Genomic DNA, 18,268 nt, shown 5'->3' on the forward strand with positions numbered 1-18,268 from the left:
TAACCAGTGATTTCCTTTCTGTGTGAGCACTGCTGATACTGTGTGAGAGACACAAACAGTTATCTCCTGTCCCAGCGTGAACTTGCGAGCTTCTTCTATGTTCAGGATCACGGCTGCCATTGCACGCAGGCAGGCGGGCTGTCCTTGGCTGACCGCGTCCGGCCGCTCGGAGAAATAAGCCACCGGCCTTTTGTACGGTCCCAGTTTCTGTGCCACGAGTCCCAGCGCCAGCCCTCGTCTCTCACGTGAGAGCAACGGAAAAGGTTTAGTGACATCCGGTATGCCCAGTGTCGGAGCTTGCATCAACTCACGTTTCAGAGTTACAAATGCGTTATTAGTCTCTGGTGTCCAGCATAGGTCAGTTCCCCCAGTCTCTTTTAGGAGTCGGTATAAAGGTTTCGCAATGAGTCTATAGTTGTAGATCCGTAATCTACGCCATCCCGTCGTTCCCAGAAAAGTTCTCAGTTCTTTGGTTCTTCAGTCGGCCAGGGCATTTGACAAATTGCCTCCTTCCCGTTGTCTCTCAAGGCTCTCTCCCCTCCTGCCAGTTCATACCCCAGATATGTAACGTTCTGGAGGACTAGCTGAGCCTTTTCAGGAGAGACTCTATATCTACCTAGTCTCAGAAAACTTAAAAGCGTTACAGTTCAGTTCTTGCAGTCTTCACAGGTCCTTGTTGCTATTAATAGATCATCAATGTACCGCAAGAGCGTACCTTCCCTTCCCCAAGCGGCGGCATCCAGGCTTCCAGTTCCTCGGCTAATCGATCTCCAAATATCACGGGTCTATTTTTGAATCCTTGTGGCAATACAGTCCACGTAGGCTGGCTTTTTCTCCCTGTTCTGGGGTTTTCCCACTCAAAGGCAAAAATTTCCTGACCGCTTTCAGCTAATGGCAGACAAAAGAAAGCACGCTTTAAATCTAAAACTGAAAACCACACTCAGTCACTTTGTAATTTTGTGAGTAAAGTGTCCTCAGGTCCTGAACTAATCAATCACTTCCATTTGGCTTTTGTACCGGTAGAATTGGGGTATTGCAGGAAGATCTACACTCCCTCAACAACTTCTGATCGATAAATTTACTAATTATTGGTTCCATTCCTACTCATGCTTCATGCCTTAGCGGATATTGTTTAACTGACACCGGTTGTACCCCTTCCAGTAGTTCGATAATCACTGGGGGAGCCCGTTTTGATCTCCCTGGAATTTCAACATCTCTTACTAATGGGATCATCTGATTTGTTATTTCACTATCTATGGGTATTTCTCTTCTTTCAGTCTTGTTTGTTTGGTCGGTTGTTTTGTTTTTTTTTTTTTTTTTTTCCCTAGGCCTGAGTTGGTCAAAGAATGGGTTTTCCCTTTATCTTATCTTAGTGGTTTAACTTACACTTTAAAGTCCTAGTCAGGTATCTTCAGGAGGCTTCTTTGGTTGTAGCTTCTTTCTACAGTTTTTGTTATAATAATATTCTTACTCTGCTGTATAATTCTATACGTTATGAAGGATTAGTTTTTATGATACAGAACTAACACACAAAACATTTTCATACAAAATGTTCTCATGCAAACATATCTTTACATCAGGGCTATGCTTTGTTTTCCAGAAGACAGATTATAGCACTCTTGTCATTTAATCTTGACACAAACTACAAACTGTGGCTTTATTTTTGGTGGGATTAAAAATGAAATGAATTCTCTTTCAAATACAAAAAACCAATAGGTTTTTCGTTTTTTCCTTTTTACCTCAAGTAGCCTTTTTTTCTTTTTTTGGTGAATAAATTGCCTTCATCCCATTCTGCACCTACAACTGAGATTGCAGAATGTGCTATAAATAGGAGGGGTGAGGAAAAGTTAAAACATCCTCTTAAGACATATGGCATGAGATTGAACAGCACTTTAGTTTGAGAGCTGGTAGAAGGCTTTTCCGTATCCCTCTTGGTTTAGGAAGGGGGACTCAATCATTTCTCATGTAGCATTTGCTTGTGTTTTGTCAAGATTCTTTAATTCGTTAATTAGAAAATCCCAAAAATTTAGCCAGATTATAATAATTTTGATGCTGTCTTAGGCACAACAGGGAAGGTTAGTCCATATTTGTAGGATTTCAAATACGTATAAATTCTTATACCAACTCTCAGGATAATATTGGTTGAACCAAATTATACATCCCTAAGACCTTAGCCACACCATTTTTCAGTAAAAAGACAAAACAAGTTAGACAAAAATTAAACTCAAGAATATGTAGAATGCTTTAACTACTATTTGATCTTGCAAAATCAAGACTTGCAATGAAAGTCTTTTGCAATGTCGCTTGCACTGAAAACACAAACAAATTACAAACATTAACCAACTGACAATGCAAGCAATTATGGTGACACTTTAAATTTCCTTGGTTTTCACACAGCTCCATCTCATGTGTTGGTAGATTCCTAGAAAAGAAAAGTGAAAATCTGGCCCACTAGACCGATTATTACAAAAGAAGTGAAACTTTACGGGACTAACACAAAGTGACAGCGAAGCAACGGTCATCACATCTAGGCGTGATTTTGCTGCTTGCAGTTTCCTTGCTCTCAAACCGCTTTCTTTATCTTTGATGTCGGGACATTTGACATTCTTAGAAAAGAGAAAAGAAACGAACTTCCCCCCCCAAAAAAAGTCTGAGTGAAACAAGAGTTTAATTGCATTAACTTATTCAAGCGGAGTTTTAGTTTTTATTCTATGAAGTGCTTGTTGCACCACTTTTGTTGTCTCCCACGGGTTTTCGGTGGGGTTTCTTCCAATTGATTCTTCAGCAGAGGGAGCGAGACCGCTTTTAAAAGTTTTGCAAGAGTTGCAGTCTGTGAATCAGGCATTTGAGTTGCCTTTTTTCTTTTTTTAATAACCAATTGCATTTTTAGTAATCAATCATCTTTTAGTAACCAATTTCCTTATCTCAATTTTTTTTTTTTTTTTACCAAGTCCACCCCAGGAGTAGAGAGGTGACTAACCAATTAACCAAGGACAGACAGCAAAACATTCTCCCCATAGGTTTCTTTACAGCCCCCGCAGATGAGGCCGCACGACAAATACCTGGGCCCACACAGGGACAACACCATCCCCGCAAGGCAGGAGCCGCAGAACCGGCTGCAGGATTAGAATCCGCCAATTCTAGTTCTCCACAATAAACCACAGACCGGTGGCAGGGGAGGGTTCCCCAGGAGATAGGAACTCCGGATTCGCCTCAGAACCGAAACCCGCCAATTTTGGCTTTTCACAACAAAACACAAAAGGCGCAGGGGCACGGGTGCCCTCCAAACAGGAGCCTTTCGGCTCCGCACGAGCGCCACGTAACGGGAGCTTTACAGCTCCGCACAAAACACCAAGCAGGAAAGGGAACTAAACACCCAAACCTATTCACCGCAATGTCCACGATTCTTACGACCTCTGCCATCACCTTTGGCATTGCTTTTGCCTTTTCCTCATCGCTTCTTACATACACTCGCTGTACTTTTCTAACCAGCTCCTCTCAAATTTCTCACTATTCTCTGCCTCTCTCCCCTTTAACATCATCTGCACTTTCATTTTCTGCCAAGTTCTTTATTCCTGCTCTTTCTAGTCTGATACCAAGCTCTCTCCTCTGGCAGCTTGGACACCACCCACTCCCTCTAGTAGAAGTACAATACCACTTTCTCTCACAATTAATACATGTACACAAATACAAGCTTCACAACTGTTTTCTCACACTTAACACGGGATTTCAAAAGGGAAATCAGATGGAGCTATATCAGAAAGGCGTCCGGGGTCTGGATGTTTTCAATTCAATAGCTAAAATCTTTCTCCTCTAAAATCCATCCCCCTTCGGACAGTAAGGTTGAATTCCAAACCGACGGTTTACGTGATTTACGCTCGTTCGCTCTTTGCCAAACCGCTTCGCTTTTCTCCGGCCGAGCCCGTCGCCGGGGTACGGAACCGCAGATAGAGCCTCTCGCTCGCTTCGTACTTTGACGGCACGTCTCATCCACTCTCATGCAGCAGCAGAATAGCAACAGACAAAACAAAAATAGCTGTACAATAGCACACGACAGTGGGGTCCAACCCCTTAAAGGTACCTTTCACAGTGGGGTCCAATCCCTTTAGAAGTCGGGGTCCAACCCCTTAAAAGTACTTTTTTTCTTGCCCAGGACTAATTTTGGGAGGCCCAGTCTTCCTCGGGACTTTCAACCCACCCTCAGGGACTCGAACCCCGGACCTGCAGGTATTTCTGTGTTTAAAAGGAATAACAAATCCCTTAATTTGGTGCAGATGGTCCTTGTCTGCCCCCGCCATCAGCCAAAGGACAGCTGAGCTCCCCTTGAAAATTCAGGGTCGCGACCGGGAGGTCCGCTTAGCCCCGGATCCGGCAGCCCGGCAGAGAGGGTCCTGTCTCGGGGCGCCGGATGAATCGCGCCGCAACCGGGCCAGGAGACGCTTCAGAGACAGAGTCAGAGAAGCGGGTATTTGCTTTATTTGGCGTGCCAGGCGCGCGGGGATCGCTCCTCCAAACGCACGCACCGGTGCTCCCTACAACACAGTATTAAGGGTTAAATTATGAATATTCATCACATTCCTTGGGACAGGTGCGGTTATACAAATTATTTCTCGGAAGTCATTAATATCATTAGCACACGGGCCACGCACACGCCGTACGTCCCGGCGGTCGCACCGAGGAAGGCTCGTCTTCTTCCTCGGGGGTCTTTCCGATGAAGGCCAGTAGTCATCCTCCCAGTGCACTTTTCACCTTTCTCCCTGGGCATGCGTAGTCCTTTGAGGAATGATTCAGCAGCCTCTGAGCTAATCCTTGTCCCCTCTATCTTGACAAGATTAGGGTGAATTCGGCTTCTTAGGTTGTGTAATTAGCATCTGCTGTCTGAGCTAACATTTGCTGTCTCCCAATAGTTAACTTGTGCTTACACGAGTTAGTTATTGACTGCCCCTTCTTCACCAGACGGTGCCCATCAAACCGTGAGGTTCGTTTAAACCTCGTACGCTACTTTTTGAAGATGCAGGGTGGGTGAGGGCTCGTTGCCGTACTAGCGAACGGAATGCAGGAGGTTCTCAGAGTATCGGCATTGAAGTCGGAACGTTCAAGGATATCGGCGTGACGGTTCTCAGGGACGAATCTCGCGCCCGGAAGCCCGTAGCACGGTAGCGTAGGATACGACAAAGCAGGGCGCGAGGCACAGGCGGGGTAGGAATGGCGAAGCGCTTCGGCCGGCAGCTCAGTTTGGCGTCACCAATGTTTTCAGAGCGGAAGCGGATCGATTTGGTTCTGCTGCACTGGAACGGGATCCAAACCTTAGAAAGTATTTCTTTGTCCTTAGGCTGAAAAATATTGCCGCGCAGTATAGGAAAAGCGTCTACGAAGGATGTCCGGACTTCAGGCGGCTCTCTCGAAAGCCGTTTACGGCATAGGCAAAGTTACGGCAGTTCAGGGAGCGGGTATCCAGAGCCAGCCCTACAGCTGCCGGCTACAGCTCGTAGGCACACCTGAAGTCGCTTTCTGTTCAAGTTACAAAACATTATATACTTTTCTTTGCCAAGTATCTTAATACGTGACAACCAATAAGCACCATACACAATACTTTTACATTTGCTTATAGCCTATCATAGCTACTACCATTACCATATTATAGTCATTATTATCCAATCACGAGAGTAAGTTACAATTTAAGCTTACAGTGGAAAATTCTCAGACCTTTCTTCTATTTGCCACATCGACATGTCTTATCTGCCTGCAATATATCTCTTTTTTGGTAACAACATGTTTTCTAGTTACTTATGCTCTTCTTGAGACTTATTTACTTGGTGAAAAATAGGTCTTTGTTTGGAGTCACGTACCTTTGCCCTCATCCTAAAAATCTCCTTCCAACTCATCTCCAACCTTTGCCTTCTCAGCTATGCAGCGATCACTAGTGCAGCATAACATCTTTTACTCTATATCAAAACTTGCTTTCGTTTCTATCTCATCCTCAGTTTCTACATTCAGAGGTCTTTCTGCCAAGCCTCCAGATCCGTGTAATTCCCTCGCCAAACTATCCTCCTCCCCAACGGCGCAGCACTCGTTGCCTCGCGCCTTCAGTTCATCGTGGAAAGCATTTATTTTAGCGAGCAAACGTTGTTGCGGCAGGCGCAGCGAAAAGCAGAAGAATTCTCGGTAAGATCATCTCGGAGAGCTCAAGCGCCGGCCAAAACCTCGCCACGTTCCGCCGTGACGCCACCGAGGGAGGAAAGAGCGTGAGGTGCAAAGCCCCGAGCGGAGTGGTAGGAAACGGGAGGACCGAAGAGGAGTCGGGCTAGGTACGGATTTAAACCGGGCCGGGTATAGGAACTGCAGAGTAGGAGGAGTCACTTAGCTGGAATTAATTTGTTTCAGGAAGTGTCTCATCATATAGTCTGCAACTTAACAGTTCCCATGCCAGGAACTGTTAATTGTAGAAGAAGACAGCAAACGAAGCCTAGAGACTCGACTGGGACGCCCCAGGTCCCTGCCAGGTGCGGATTACAAAAAAACCAAACCCTGAGGTTACAAAACCACTAAAAGCTCATCTTACAAAACACGGGGGGGAAAAAAAAAAAAGCAAGCCTACAAATACACCAAAAAAACAGCCTACAAAAAAATTTTGGGTTTTGTTTTGTTTGTTATTTGTCTGGTATTTTGGAACAAAATACCAGAATAACCTAGTTCAAAATCATAGAAACCCAAATTTCAAAATACCAGAAAAACAGTTTCAAAAAACCACAGTACCCAGTTCCAAAATATTAAAATAACCTAGTTTCAAAATACCAGAGCACCACGTTCAGAGGCAGCAAAGTAACCCAGTTTCAAATTGCCAGAACACGTTCAGAAATACCAAAGTAACCCTGTTACAAATTACCAAGTTCCAAAATACCAAAGTTACCCGGTTTCCAAATATCAGAATACTGGGTTCCAAAATACCAAATTAATTCCATTTCAAAACAGCAGAATATCAAGTTCCAAAATATCAAAATGACCCCGTTTCCAAATATCAAATTTTAAAATACCGATTTTCAGATGTCTTGTACAGGCAGGATTCCCAAACCCACAAAAACGCAGTATTGTCAAAATGGGATCTGTGCTACCAAAATGGGTATTTTCTCCTCTGATAAGCTTTCCCATAATGACCATCAATAGATGCATTCTTTTTAAATTGTACAGCCAGATGTACAGTGTCATAGGTTAGCAAGCATAGTCCCGGAAGGGACGTCCTTGCTAAGGGGTGCTTACAGTTTCCTCTGGGAAGTGACAGAACCTCTCAGCTGGCCAGTTTGAATATGGACAATTCTCTAAGCCACTTAAAGTTGTGACCGCCTCTGTGATCCACATTTAAGAATAGGCAAACTCCCCCTCCAAGCTCTCTCTCGTTTCCGGTGCTGGCACAGGTGGCTGCGGGGCCCGTGTGGGGGCCAGCGGGCCGGGCCGGGCCACGGCCATCCTGGAGTCGATGGACCTGTTCCAGTCGTGGAACCCCCCCCCCACCACTGCTTTGCCGTGGGCAGCCGGAGCGGCTCGGCTCTCCCCCCTCTCCACTGCGATAAGAAAAATTCAACATTCCAGCTGCAAAGCTGCAAGGCTGAGGTGAGATTAACCCTTTTACTACTGTGAAGAGCTGAAAACCTGAGGGCAGAGAGAGAGGAGATGCTTAAAGCTGAAATTCTGTTGTGAAGCTATGATATATCAGAGTATCCTGTTGTAATTTCATGAAGATATGGGGGGTGGAGCGTTCAACTCGTAAGCAAAAGCACCTGCGCCGAGATAGGCAGATACTGATGCAGCTGTAATTTCATGAGAAGTTTGGACAGGGAGAGATGAACCAGATGAGGACTTTTGCTCCAAACGGGAAAGGAGAAAACCTCAGTCCGTAGAGATGCTCCCAGAGATAGTCCTAACGATGAAGATGATGAAGACCCTTTGCTCCCAGGGAAGGAGAAGGGCCTCTCTTTTTGTTTCTGAATGGCTCAACCTTAAAATTGTACCCCAAAAAACTTCAAGAGTGGACCCTCGAAAGCAGTTGCGGGAAAAGCTGCAAGTCGGGGGAAGGGACTCACACGCAGGCAGAGAGACTCCTCTTCCTAAATGGACTGAACAATATTTGGAAGTGGGAGGCTGTCTCGTTGTGATAATGTTTTCATAGCATGAGCAAGAAGAGGCTTCTCTTTCTAAATGGACTGAACAAGGTTATTATGGAAGTGGTAAACAGACCGAACATCTTAAGGGTCGTCTTTTTCCATTGTCAGTGGGAGAAGGGAGGAAGGTGGGGGGAGGAGGAGAGTTCTGAAGGTGGTATAATTTTTTCTTTTTTTCCCCTCTTTTAGGTCTGTTAATAAACTTCTTTATATTCTTTCAAGTTTGGTGCCTGCTTTGCATTTCTCCTAATTCTTATCTCACAGCAGATAAACAGTAGTGAGTATTTTGGACCAAACCACTACACTAAATTGGTGTTTCCGCCCGGTTACAAACCGAACCCGCGACATACAGTAAGACTTTTACTTCAAAAGCAAACACTCGTAGTAGTTTTCTGCTTAGATCATGTCTGCAAGAATCGGCATTTGGGCCGGAGAACTGTGAGTGGGATCAAAGGATGGAGTAAACCCTCTCCCTGCAGATACACAAGGAAAGACTGAGTAGCAGGGAAAAGGAGTATTTATAAACAATATCAATATTTCACTGAAATTCAGGGCGGACCGGTGACGGGGGCGCTCGGGTTCGGCCCGGGCCTGCCGGGATGGGCCATAAACGACCCGGCCCAACCCTCGAGGGCCACGTCAAACACTTCAAAGGAAACGGAAGTCAGTAACGATTACAGAAAAACAATTACCGGTAATCGCTTGCGATCGGTGGGGAATTTCCTCGGTAAGTACAAGCCTACGACATAGGGAATTTTGGAAGCGGGATCCCAATTTTGGCCACGTGCACCTGGACGAGAAGGCCGGTCCTTTTCCACGGAAAAGAAAGCCCCACACCCCAGCGTTTTGGGGGCGGACGATGGCCCGCATAGGGGAGGGAACGACCGGCAGGACCTTTCTCCGCCTCATCCCCCCGCTCCGAGGTGCGGCAGCACCGAGCGTGACCGGCGCGGATGAGGAGGGGGCGGCTCCTGCCAGAGGTCGCTTTCAGAGGGTTCCCCGGGCCCACCTACGTGGGCAGCTGCCGGTCAAGAGGGGCCAACGGAGGCGTCCCGAGAGACGCTCCGGGAACAACGGTCGCAGCACTCCGCAGGAGCCGGGGAGCACCCGGATGCACCCGGGTAAAGAGCATCGCTTCAAGAAAACACCCAGGGAAAAGCTCTCGTGCCGAGGGGCGGCACCCGAGCGGGTGGGGCAGCATGTGAGGTCCCTTTCATCTCCCCCTTTTCCATCATTGTAAGGTTTAAATTGAGGGGGAAGCCCCGTTGTCCCTCCTTTCTAAGGGTTTGAATTGAGGAAAAATCCCCCTTTTTCCAGCGCCAGAGAGTTTTAAAGTGAGGAAAACCCCTTTTATCCCAATAGCTTAGGGGATTCAATTGAAGGGGAGAAGCCATTAATTTGCCATTGTATCGCTTCAAGTGGAGGCAACTCCTGCCCGTTTCCTCATTTTAAAGAGTTTAATCGAAGGAAGCTCTCCCTTTTTGGGCATTTTAAGGATTTAAATTGCATTTCAGGGCGCTCCTACCCGAGCCCCGGTACCGAACGTCGTACGGGAGCGAGCCCGGCACGGACCTAATAGCACTTAGGAGGGTATTAAGAATTCTTATTTTTATTTATCATGTATATAGCCCTAATTAGAGGTTCCAAGGAGAGTTACATCATTAATACAATTACTATTCTTCTCTATCCTACTTAGTCACAGGTGGAGTACTACTCAGTAATCACTAAGGAATAATTATGCAAGTTAGCAACAAATTATCTAGCTGTGTTGCCAAAACACAAAGTTTGATTTCTTACCGGTCGGCCACCCTTTTGCTCAATATAAAAGCAAAAAAAGAAAGCATTGTCATTTCCCTGAAGAGTTTTCTATCGAGCCCTTTACTCACCTCAAATTTGAGTCAGAGGAGCCAAACAGTGGCAACTCCTAGGAGGGCTTTTATACTTTGCAGGATTTGGCTCCTCCCTTTTCCCCGGGCATCATGGGAACGAGAGGTGGGCCTGGCCAGGGGTATATTAACCCCAGCCTTTTGCAAGGGGAGTCATTCCCTCTCTGGGAGTGAGTGGGGTAAGAGCTCTCCTCTCATTTCAGTGATGGGGATCTTTCTGCTTAGCTCAGCTCAATTTCAGCAGGTTCTTTTGGCATCTGAAGCAACAGAGGCTTCGAAGACATTGGGAAGAAGATACCATTGAACACAGTGAGTATTTAAGTTTACTCATTTGGGTTGCATGTTTAGGGGTGGTAAGGTGGTTTTATAATTTCTAGTTTTGTGCTAAGGTTTTTTTTTTTTTTTTTTTTTGGAGCAGTGCAACTTCCTGCTATTCCAGGTTGTGTTGAGTGGGATACTTCAAATTTTCTCAGCAAATTCATTGTGTCCAAAAGGGGATCTGCCTCATGTCATAGGTGGCGTCTGAGATTGAGGCTACCGATAGGGAAGTTGAGGATCGTGACCGGGAGAGGGAGGGCGAGCAGGGTAGCAGGTTAGGAGTTACGGCAGGGGGGTTTCGAAGGCGGCACGGTGGGAAACGGTGTCTATTTGGGAGCCGCTTAAGGCTTTTCCATAAGCACGGCGGCCCCATTTACGTGTTTTACGGCACGTAAACGCGTCCCGTGCGTTTATGGAAACGCCTCGTACCTCTGTCCCTCGCTACCCTGGGTGCCTAGTGTAATAGCAGCCGCAGCCTTAGACTAGGGATGAAGCCAGGGCTTTGAGAATCTAGGGGCACTTAGGAGCGAGCGAGCGGCCGACTTGTTGCGATTTTCCAGTAAACTCATCCTTTGATCTCGGTTTTCTTTATTGTATCTGACTAAGAGACAACAGCCCGGCGACAGCAGGAACTTCCCGGGCGGCGAGAGCCGGCCTTCCTTTCTCACCCGAGGCACGTTCGCATCCCCAGACGTCTGAAAGATAAGTCGAGGGCTCTGACCCACGGAGGGGGTGAAAGCGGGGTGTCGGGTCGGGACTTGCCGGGAGGGATTTTTGAGTTAGCTTTGGAGATGGAGATATCCAAGAAGGGGCCCCTCAGCCCACATAAAGGGAAGTCTCGCTTTCGATCGCAAGGCCGAGGTGCGCAGGGCGGAGCAATCTCGGTGCGTGTCGTGTCACCTGTCTATTGTCGTGTTCTGTGTCTTTTGGGCGTCTCGTGTTGTCCGCCTTAGCCCTTCGATGTGCTTGCCGTTGTTCTTTTCGCAGAGAGTTTTCTGTCTTTGTTATGTCTCCTCGTTTGTCATCTCCTGTGTCACGGGTGCTTGCACGGGTTTGGCCCGGAGCTGCTTCGCCCTGCCGCATACCCTGGCACGTAGGTGTAATAGAACAAGGCCTGGGGACTTGAAATTTGTAACGTAGGTTGTAGCTGGGCTCTAGATGATATTCCTAGATTCACACGAGATGGTTGGAAGCCGTCAAATTCTCATGCAGGCCTTTGACTTTTGTCATCGCTTTCTTTCAGATGCAGACGGATGAAATCCATGGCAGAGCGCCCCATACCGGGTGAGGGGATTCCCGCAGGAAGGTCGGTCACCGTTTGTCTGTGCCGGGCAAGTGTAAATGGTGGCTGTGTTACAGCATTGTTCTTTGTCTTTGTTCTTAGGAGGTAAAGCCAGATCTCAGCAGTCAAGGTCAAGTGAATGAGGTAAGCGGTGACCGGTGGAAGGAAAAAGTTGTTATTGCTCGGGTGCCGAGTGCCGGTACTCTAAACTTTAAGCGGCCGTCGTCATTTGCGCGTTTTAGTCGGTCCACTCGTGTTACGCCAAATCCCCTCACCGACCGGCCGACAGAGCCGGCTCGCCGCCCTCGTGAGCCCTCCCGAAGTGTTATGGGACTCTGCAATGAAGCCTTTACACTTTCTGTTCCGTGCCTCGGCAATGGCGGAGGAGTTGCGGTGAGTCGGGGAGGGAGGGAGGGAGGAGGAGCGAGGGTCCCCTCAAGTTCGAGCAATTCCACAGCACCTTGTCTCTTCTTAACCCAGGCATACCCCGCAACGATGGTGTCGGCCTCGGAGCGTGGGCGAAGCGTGCCGCCGGAGGACCCCGGCCTTCTTAGGAGACGGTGAGTAGCGGAATTGTAAGGTTTTGGCTGACGTGCCACTAAGTTCACGTACCGATGTTTGGTTTTCTTTGTTGTAGCCGACTAGGAGATGGCAGGAACTTCCTGGACAGTGAGGTAGTTTTATTTTGCACCGGAGGCGGATTCCCATCCCGGATGTCCGAGAGATAAGTCGAGGGTTACGACCCACAGAGGGGATGAAAGCAGGGTGCCGGGTCGGGCCTCGCCGGGAGGGATTTTTGAGTTGGCTTTGAAGGTGGGAATGTCCCAGAAGGGGCCCCTTAGCCCACATAAAGGACAAGTCTTACTTTTGATCACAATGTCGAGGCGGGCAGAGCAGTCCCAGTGTGTGTCGTGTTACTTGTCTATTGTATGTTCTGTGTCTTTTGGGCATCTTGCGTCTTAGGTCTTTTTCCTTAGCCCTTTGAGGGGCCGGCTTATCGGAAATGCCGGGCATCGTCCTTAGCGTCCGCGTTCCTCGGCTGGGCGCCGATACTGTCAGACTTTTGACCGATGAGCTCGGATGCACACTGAAATCGCATCTCCCTTTAGAAGCATTGAGTCAGAGGTCTTTTATGGTCTTGTTCTGAGCTATATTCACAGCTGTGCACTGCAGTGATCCATTACAGAGGATTAGGACTTGTCAGAATGCAAAGAGCGGTAGAGGATTCTGACCGTACGATTCTCGGGCATCCATCTTTGCGGTTCTTGGAATAAGCCCTTCCGTTAGCATCTTCTTTGAGCCTCGTCGGTCTCGCCGAGATCATCTCGCTCCGCATTCTCTCGGTCCTGGCAGTCATTCCTCTTGCCAGAGTTTTCTCTCTTCATTGCGTCTCCTCGTTTGTCATTTCCTGTGTCACAGGTACCTGTGTGGGTTTGGCCCGGAGCTGCTCTGCCCTGCCATGTAGTCTGGTGTATAGGTGTAGTAGGACAAGTCCCAAGGCCTTGAAATCTGTAATGTAGGGTGTAGTTTGGCCTCTAGCTGGTATTCTTAGATTGACGTAGGATGCCTGGAGCTGTTAAGTTATCATGCGGGACTCTGACTTTTGTCATCGCTTTCTTTCAGATGCAGACGGATGAAATCTGTCGCAGGGCGCCCCAGACCGGGCGAGGGGGTTCCCGCAGGAAGGTCGGTCACCGTTTGTGTTTGTGGGGCAACTGTAAACGGTGGCTGTGTTACAGCATTTTTCTTTGTCTTTGTTCTTAGGAGGTAAAGCCAGATCTCAGCAGTCAAGGTCAAGTGAACGAAGTAAGAAGTCACTGGTGGTAAGAACCACTTGTTATCCCTTGGGTGCCAAGTTCTGGTACAGCTCTAAGCATCCCTTGTCATTTGTGTGTTTCAGGGGGCCCACTTGTATTACGCCGAACTCCTCGTCGACCGGCCGACGGACCCGTCTTGCCATCCTCCTGAGTCCTCTGCAAGTATCACGGGACTCTGCGACAAAGCCTTTACCTTTTCCATGTGAAGGTACTGTCCCGGTAGCCTTTGGCAGCGGCCGAGGAGTTGCGGCAAGTCGGGGAGGGAGGGAGGAGGAGGAGGGAGGGTCCACTTAAGTTTCAGCAACGCCACAACACCTCGTCGCCTTTTAACCCAGGCATACCCCGCAACGACGGCGTCGGCCTCGGAGCTTGGCCGAAGCATGCCGCCAGAGGACCCTGGCCTTCTTAGGAGACGGTGAGTAGTGGAATTGTCAGGGCTTTGGCAGATGTGCCACTAAGTTCCCGTAGTGACGTTTGGTTTTCTTTATTGTGGCTGACTAGGAGACGACAGCCCGGTGACGACAGGAGCTTCCCAGAGGGTGAGCCGGCCTTCTGTTGTGCCTGAGGAGGATTCCCATCTCCAGATGTCTGAGAGATAAGTTGAGGGCTACAATCCACTGAGGGAATGAATGTGAGGTGTTGGGGCAGGGCTTGCCGGGAGGGATTTTTGAGTCAGCTTTGGAGGTGGGGATGTCCAGGAAGGGGCCCCTTAGGCCACATAAAGGGCAAGTCTCACCTTTTGATCACGATGCCGAGGTGCGCAGAGCAGAGCAGTCCCGGTGTGTGTCACCTTTCTATTGTATCTTCTGTGTCTTTTGGGCATCTGCTGTTGCAGGTGTTTTGCCTTAGCCCTTTGAGATGCCTATCGGAAATGCTGGGCGTTATTCTTAGCGACTCTGCTTTCGGCGCTCCTCGGCCCGGTGCCGATACCATCGATCCTTTGACTCAAGAGCTCGGAGGCGCATCAGAATCGCATATCTCTTTAGAAGCGTCGAGTCGGATGTCTTTTAAGGTCTTGTTCTGAGCTGTATTCACAGCTGTATGCCGCAACGATCCATTATAGCGGATTAGGACTTGTCAGAATGTGAAGAGCGGTAGAGCATTCTGACCGTACGATTCTCGGGCATCCGTCTTTGCGGTTCTCAGAATAAGTCCTTCATCTGCCAGGGTTCTTTGAGCTTCGTCGGCTCACCGTCGGTCTCGCCTAGATCATCTCATTCCTCATTTTCTCGGTCCTTGCGATCGTTCTTCTCGCCAAGGGTTTTCCCTCTTCGTCGCATCCCCTCCTTTGTCCTTTCCTGTGTCAGAGGTGTCTGCACGAATTTGGCTCGGAGCTGCTCTGCCCTGCCGCACGGTCTGGCGTACGGGTGTAATAGGACGAGGACTGGGGACTTGTAATTTTTGATGTAGGCTGTAGTTTGGCCTCTAGATGGCAGTCTTAGATTGACACAAGATTGCTGGAGCTGTTAAGTTCTCACGCACCCCTTTTGACTTTTGTCATGGCTTTCTTTCAGATGCGGAGGGATTAAATCCATGGCAGAGCACCCCGGACCGGGCGAGGGGGTTCCCGCAGGAAGGTCGGTCACCGTTTGTGTTTGCGGGGCAAGTGCAAATGGTGGCTGTGTTCCAGCATTGTTCTTTGTCTTTATTTTTAGGAGGTCAAGCCGGATCTCAGCCATCAAGGTGAAGCGAGCGAGGTAAGCGGTGACTGGTGGACCGAACTAGTTTTTCTTGCTCAGTTATCAATTTCTGGTGCGGCTCTAAGCATCTGTTATTTTTTGTGCATTTCAGGCGGTCCACCGGCAAGATGTCTTGGTCTGGGATGCTGGCAGCCAGGTGGGTGCAAGCTTAAGGTTAATTGGAGGGGGGAGGTTGGGATTTCAGAGTCTTTCAGGGTGTTTTTTGCTTTGTTTCTTTGCAGGTGCTGCTGCTGCCTTGGACATGCCAAGAAATAGACACAATCAGGTGAGTTGGCCTTTAAGCGGGGCAAGTAATAGGTGAGCGGTATGTGGCGGTGAACTAAGCATGTACTTTTTTGCCTTGTAGGTATTTTCTGGGCTGCCTGTGGAATCGGATGAAGATTTGAGGTGAGCCGGGGTACCGGTGCGGATGACCCCCGGGGATTAATATTCTCGAGAGCCACAGTGACGTTTTCTGTTTTGTCGTCTTAGGTACCATGAGCAGCCGCAGAGCCGAAGTTTGGAAGCGGCAGGTAAGCGATGAGCCTTGGCACTTAGGAGGGAGGGAGGGAGGCCTTGCGCAAGGGGTTGCTTTTGGGACGTCTCATCGCGGTCTGAATTTTTTTTCTGAATTTTTGCAGCCGCCGAAACAGACCCTGGGGACCGTATCAACATCCACGGTGCCCGTGCGTTCATTTCCATCGAGGACGGATTTTGTCGGCTCGTCTTCCAAAAGCTAAGTGTTGGGACCGGTGGTGGGGGACAAGGGAAAACCCTTTGGAATTGCAGGAGGCAATTTGAAGTTAGCTTAGAGGAGAGGGCTGTAGAGGGGTAGGTCCCTCGGAAGTAAAGGGAGAGGGTTTCTCCTCAGCATCGCCCGACTTTTTGCCGGGCGGGACGGTTCCGACCCGTCTCCGCGTTCTCACGAGATTCGCGTTGTCGGCCTTCTCCGAGTCTCGACGTCATCGTGGATCTTTTCGCCCGAGGAGCTCGCCTTTGGGTCCGGAGCGATTGCCCCGGTCCCCTAGCAGTTGTTGCCTTCTTCTTTAGGCCTACTGAGTGAGCTTCTTGAGCATTCTCTTAACAGCTTTGGTACTAACTTCTTGTAAGGACTTATGTTTTGCCATCATGTGCTATTGCCATAGAGCTTGCTTTCCTTTGGCATCATCAGCTTCTGGCTCATCTTGCAGTAGGAATCTTGGGTCCATCAGGTGAAACTGCTGGGCAGTTTCAACTTGTGTCTGTGTTCTGTAGGTTGTGTCTATGTTCTGTAGTGTCCATTGTCCTCTGTGTCACGGGGCTTTGTTGCATGTCAGTGATTTTTTTTTTTTGCATTGTTCTGGGCTGTATTGCCTGTACTCTACTTGCCTACTTGCCCGGATGGGGCTTATTCTGGCATCTTTACCTTTTTACTTCTTGAGAGCGGAGGAAGTACACGAGATGTTCTCATCCATCTTCCTTCTCAGTTTTGGTCCTGGCTTCTTTTCACATACCATTCCCTTGGACTTCTATAGGGAGGGTATCGGACCCTCCCTCCGTGACCGCAGCATTTCAGTAGGTTCCATCGCCTCTAAGCGTATCGTGCTCGAGAGCTAATCTTCCGGAGACTCGTCTCGAGCCCTCGCGTCATCTTATTTTAATTCGGGGTGCCGCCCGTCCGCGCGCCGCTTAGGGTCGGAGCCGCCCCGCCCCAGCACGTAGAGTCACAGTTAGGTAGAACGGTCATAAAACTTAAGGGTTCATCTATTTTCTATGGGGTTTTGGGCAGAAAATTTATGGGCCCGGCGTGGGGATAACTCCTAGCCACGGGCCGCTCTCCGACCGCTTCACATTTTCCTGCAGGTCCCGAGGCAGCTTTGGATCTCCACGGTCACCGACGCTACCGAATTTTCCCAGAATCTACGGCTCGACGTTGAGGAGCGGCAGCCAGGGAAGATGTATCAAAGTATCTTCACTGGTGGAGTGTTTTGATGAATGGCTGCAGTCAGTGTGTAAGCTGAAGAGCATGTGACTGTCTGTATCTGTGTGTGAGAGGTTGTGTCTGCCTATGTGTTTGTGTTTGCCTGTGAGAGTGTGTGTGTGGAATGGTTCTAACCTTGTGTGTTTGGTTTTTGCCTTTCAGGTTTTTCAACACACTTTTAAATTTAGAATAAAAAAACCCCAGCTGGGGGGCTGTTTTTTTTTCCCCCCCCGGCTGGGTTTTTTTTTCCTCAGTCCCGGCCGGTCTGCGAGGCGACGTTCATCGCCAAGGTTTGGGTGCGGACCGTGCCGGGGCTGGGGTTTTGTCAGGCAGGACGATTCGGAGGCTCTCAGGAACCCTGTTCCTGAGGGGCCAGGGTGAGGAGCGTGATCGAGATGAGAGTGATGGTGGGGTTCTGTGGAACCTGAAAGAGGTGTGTGTGGTGGATGACTGTTATGTTCTCCCTGTGGTGCTGTTGTTTTGGGTTTCCTCTAGCAATAAAACAAAATGTAGCAAGTTTTCCAGAAATAGAATAATTGTTATATTTTATTGATATGTATTTGGCTTGTGTTGCTCTGTATTGGTCTGTATTTGTGTTTGCTGCTGCATTTCCATGTATTCCTCTGTATGCAAATTGGACTTTTACCAGTGTGTATATCGATTGTATTTGTACTTTATTTGTATACATTGCTGTTTCTGTATATTTTGCTAGAGTGTAAATACAAAGATCCATTCAATAAAGTTGAATAAACCCTAGAACCCTAATAAAGATAACCAGCCTCCCCCCCCCCCCCCCCCGGGCGCCTGTCTTTCTTTGGTGTGGTTTAGTCATTTTTCCACTGTATTCCTTGCTTTGCTTTACTTTTTAGTCTATTCCTCACTTTACTGTTCTCTGTCTAGATTTCTGTGTCTGTGTTTCTTTTTGTCACTGTTTCTACCTCTGTCTCTGTTTCTCTTCTTCTCACTCTCTCCAATTATGTTTCTCTCTAGGTTTATTTTCCTATTTCTTTTAAACTATTTCCTTGTTTGTCTTTGACGCCATTTCTTTGCTTCTCTAGAACTCTGTTTCTTGGCTTTTCTATTTCTCCTTATTGCTCTGTTTCTCTCTTTTTGTCTTTTACTCTCTGTTTCTGTCCTTCTCTATTTTTCTCTTTAACTCTGTTCCTTTGT

The 18,268-nt window shown here is 48.3% G+C and overlaps 2 long non-coding RNA genes across 2 annotated transcripts; both read left to right on the top strand.

Annotated features, from left to right (window-relative positions):
• Positions 1–631: 631 nt before the first annotated feature.
• Positions 632–6,264, top strand: LOC125326690. The gene is made up of 3 exons (XR_007203942.1): positions 632–818; positions 4,154–4,227; positions 6,139–6,264. It is a non-coding gene; the product is annotated as an uncharacterized LOC125326690 (long non-coding RNA).
• A 9,008-nt stretch (positions 6,265–15,272) lies between these two features.
• On the top strand, positions 15,273–15,523 carry LOC125326689. Its single transcript, XR_007203941.1, has 3 exons — positions 15,273–15,295; positions 15,354–15,424; positions 15,506–15,523. It is a non-coding gene; the product is annotated as an uncharacterized LOC125326689 (long non-coding RNA).
• The last annotated feature ends 2,745 nt before the right edge of the window (positions 15,524–18,268 follow it).

Source organism: Corvus hawaiiensis, chromosome 5 (genome assembly GCF_020740725.1).
Source record: "Corvus hawaiiensis isolate bCorHaw1 chromosome 5, bCorHaw1.pri.cur, whole genome shotgun sequence".
In the NCBI taxonomy this organism is placed as follows: Eukaryota; Metazoa; Chordata; class Aves; order Passeriformes; family Corvidae; genus Corvus; species Corvus hawaiiensis.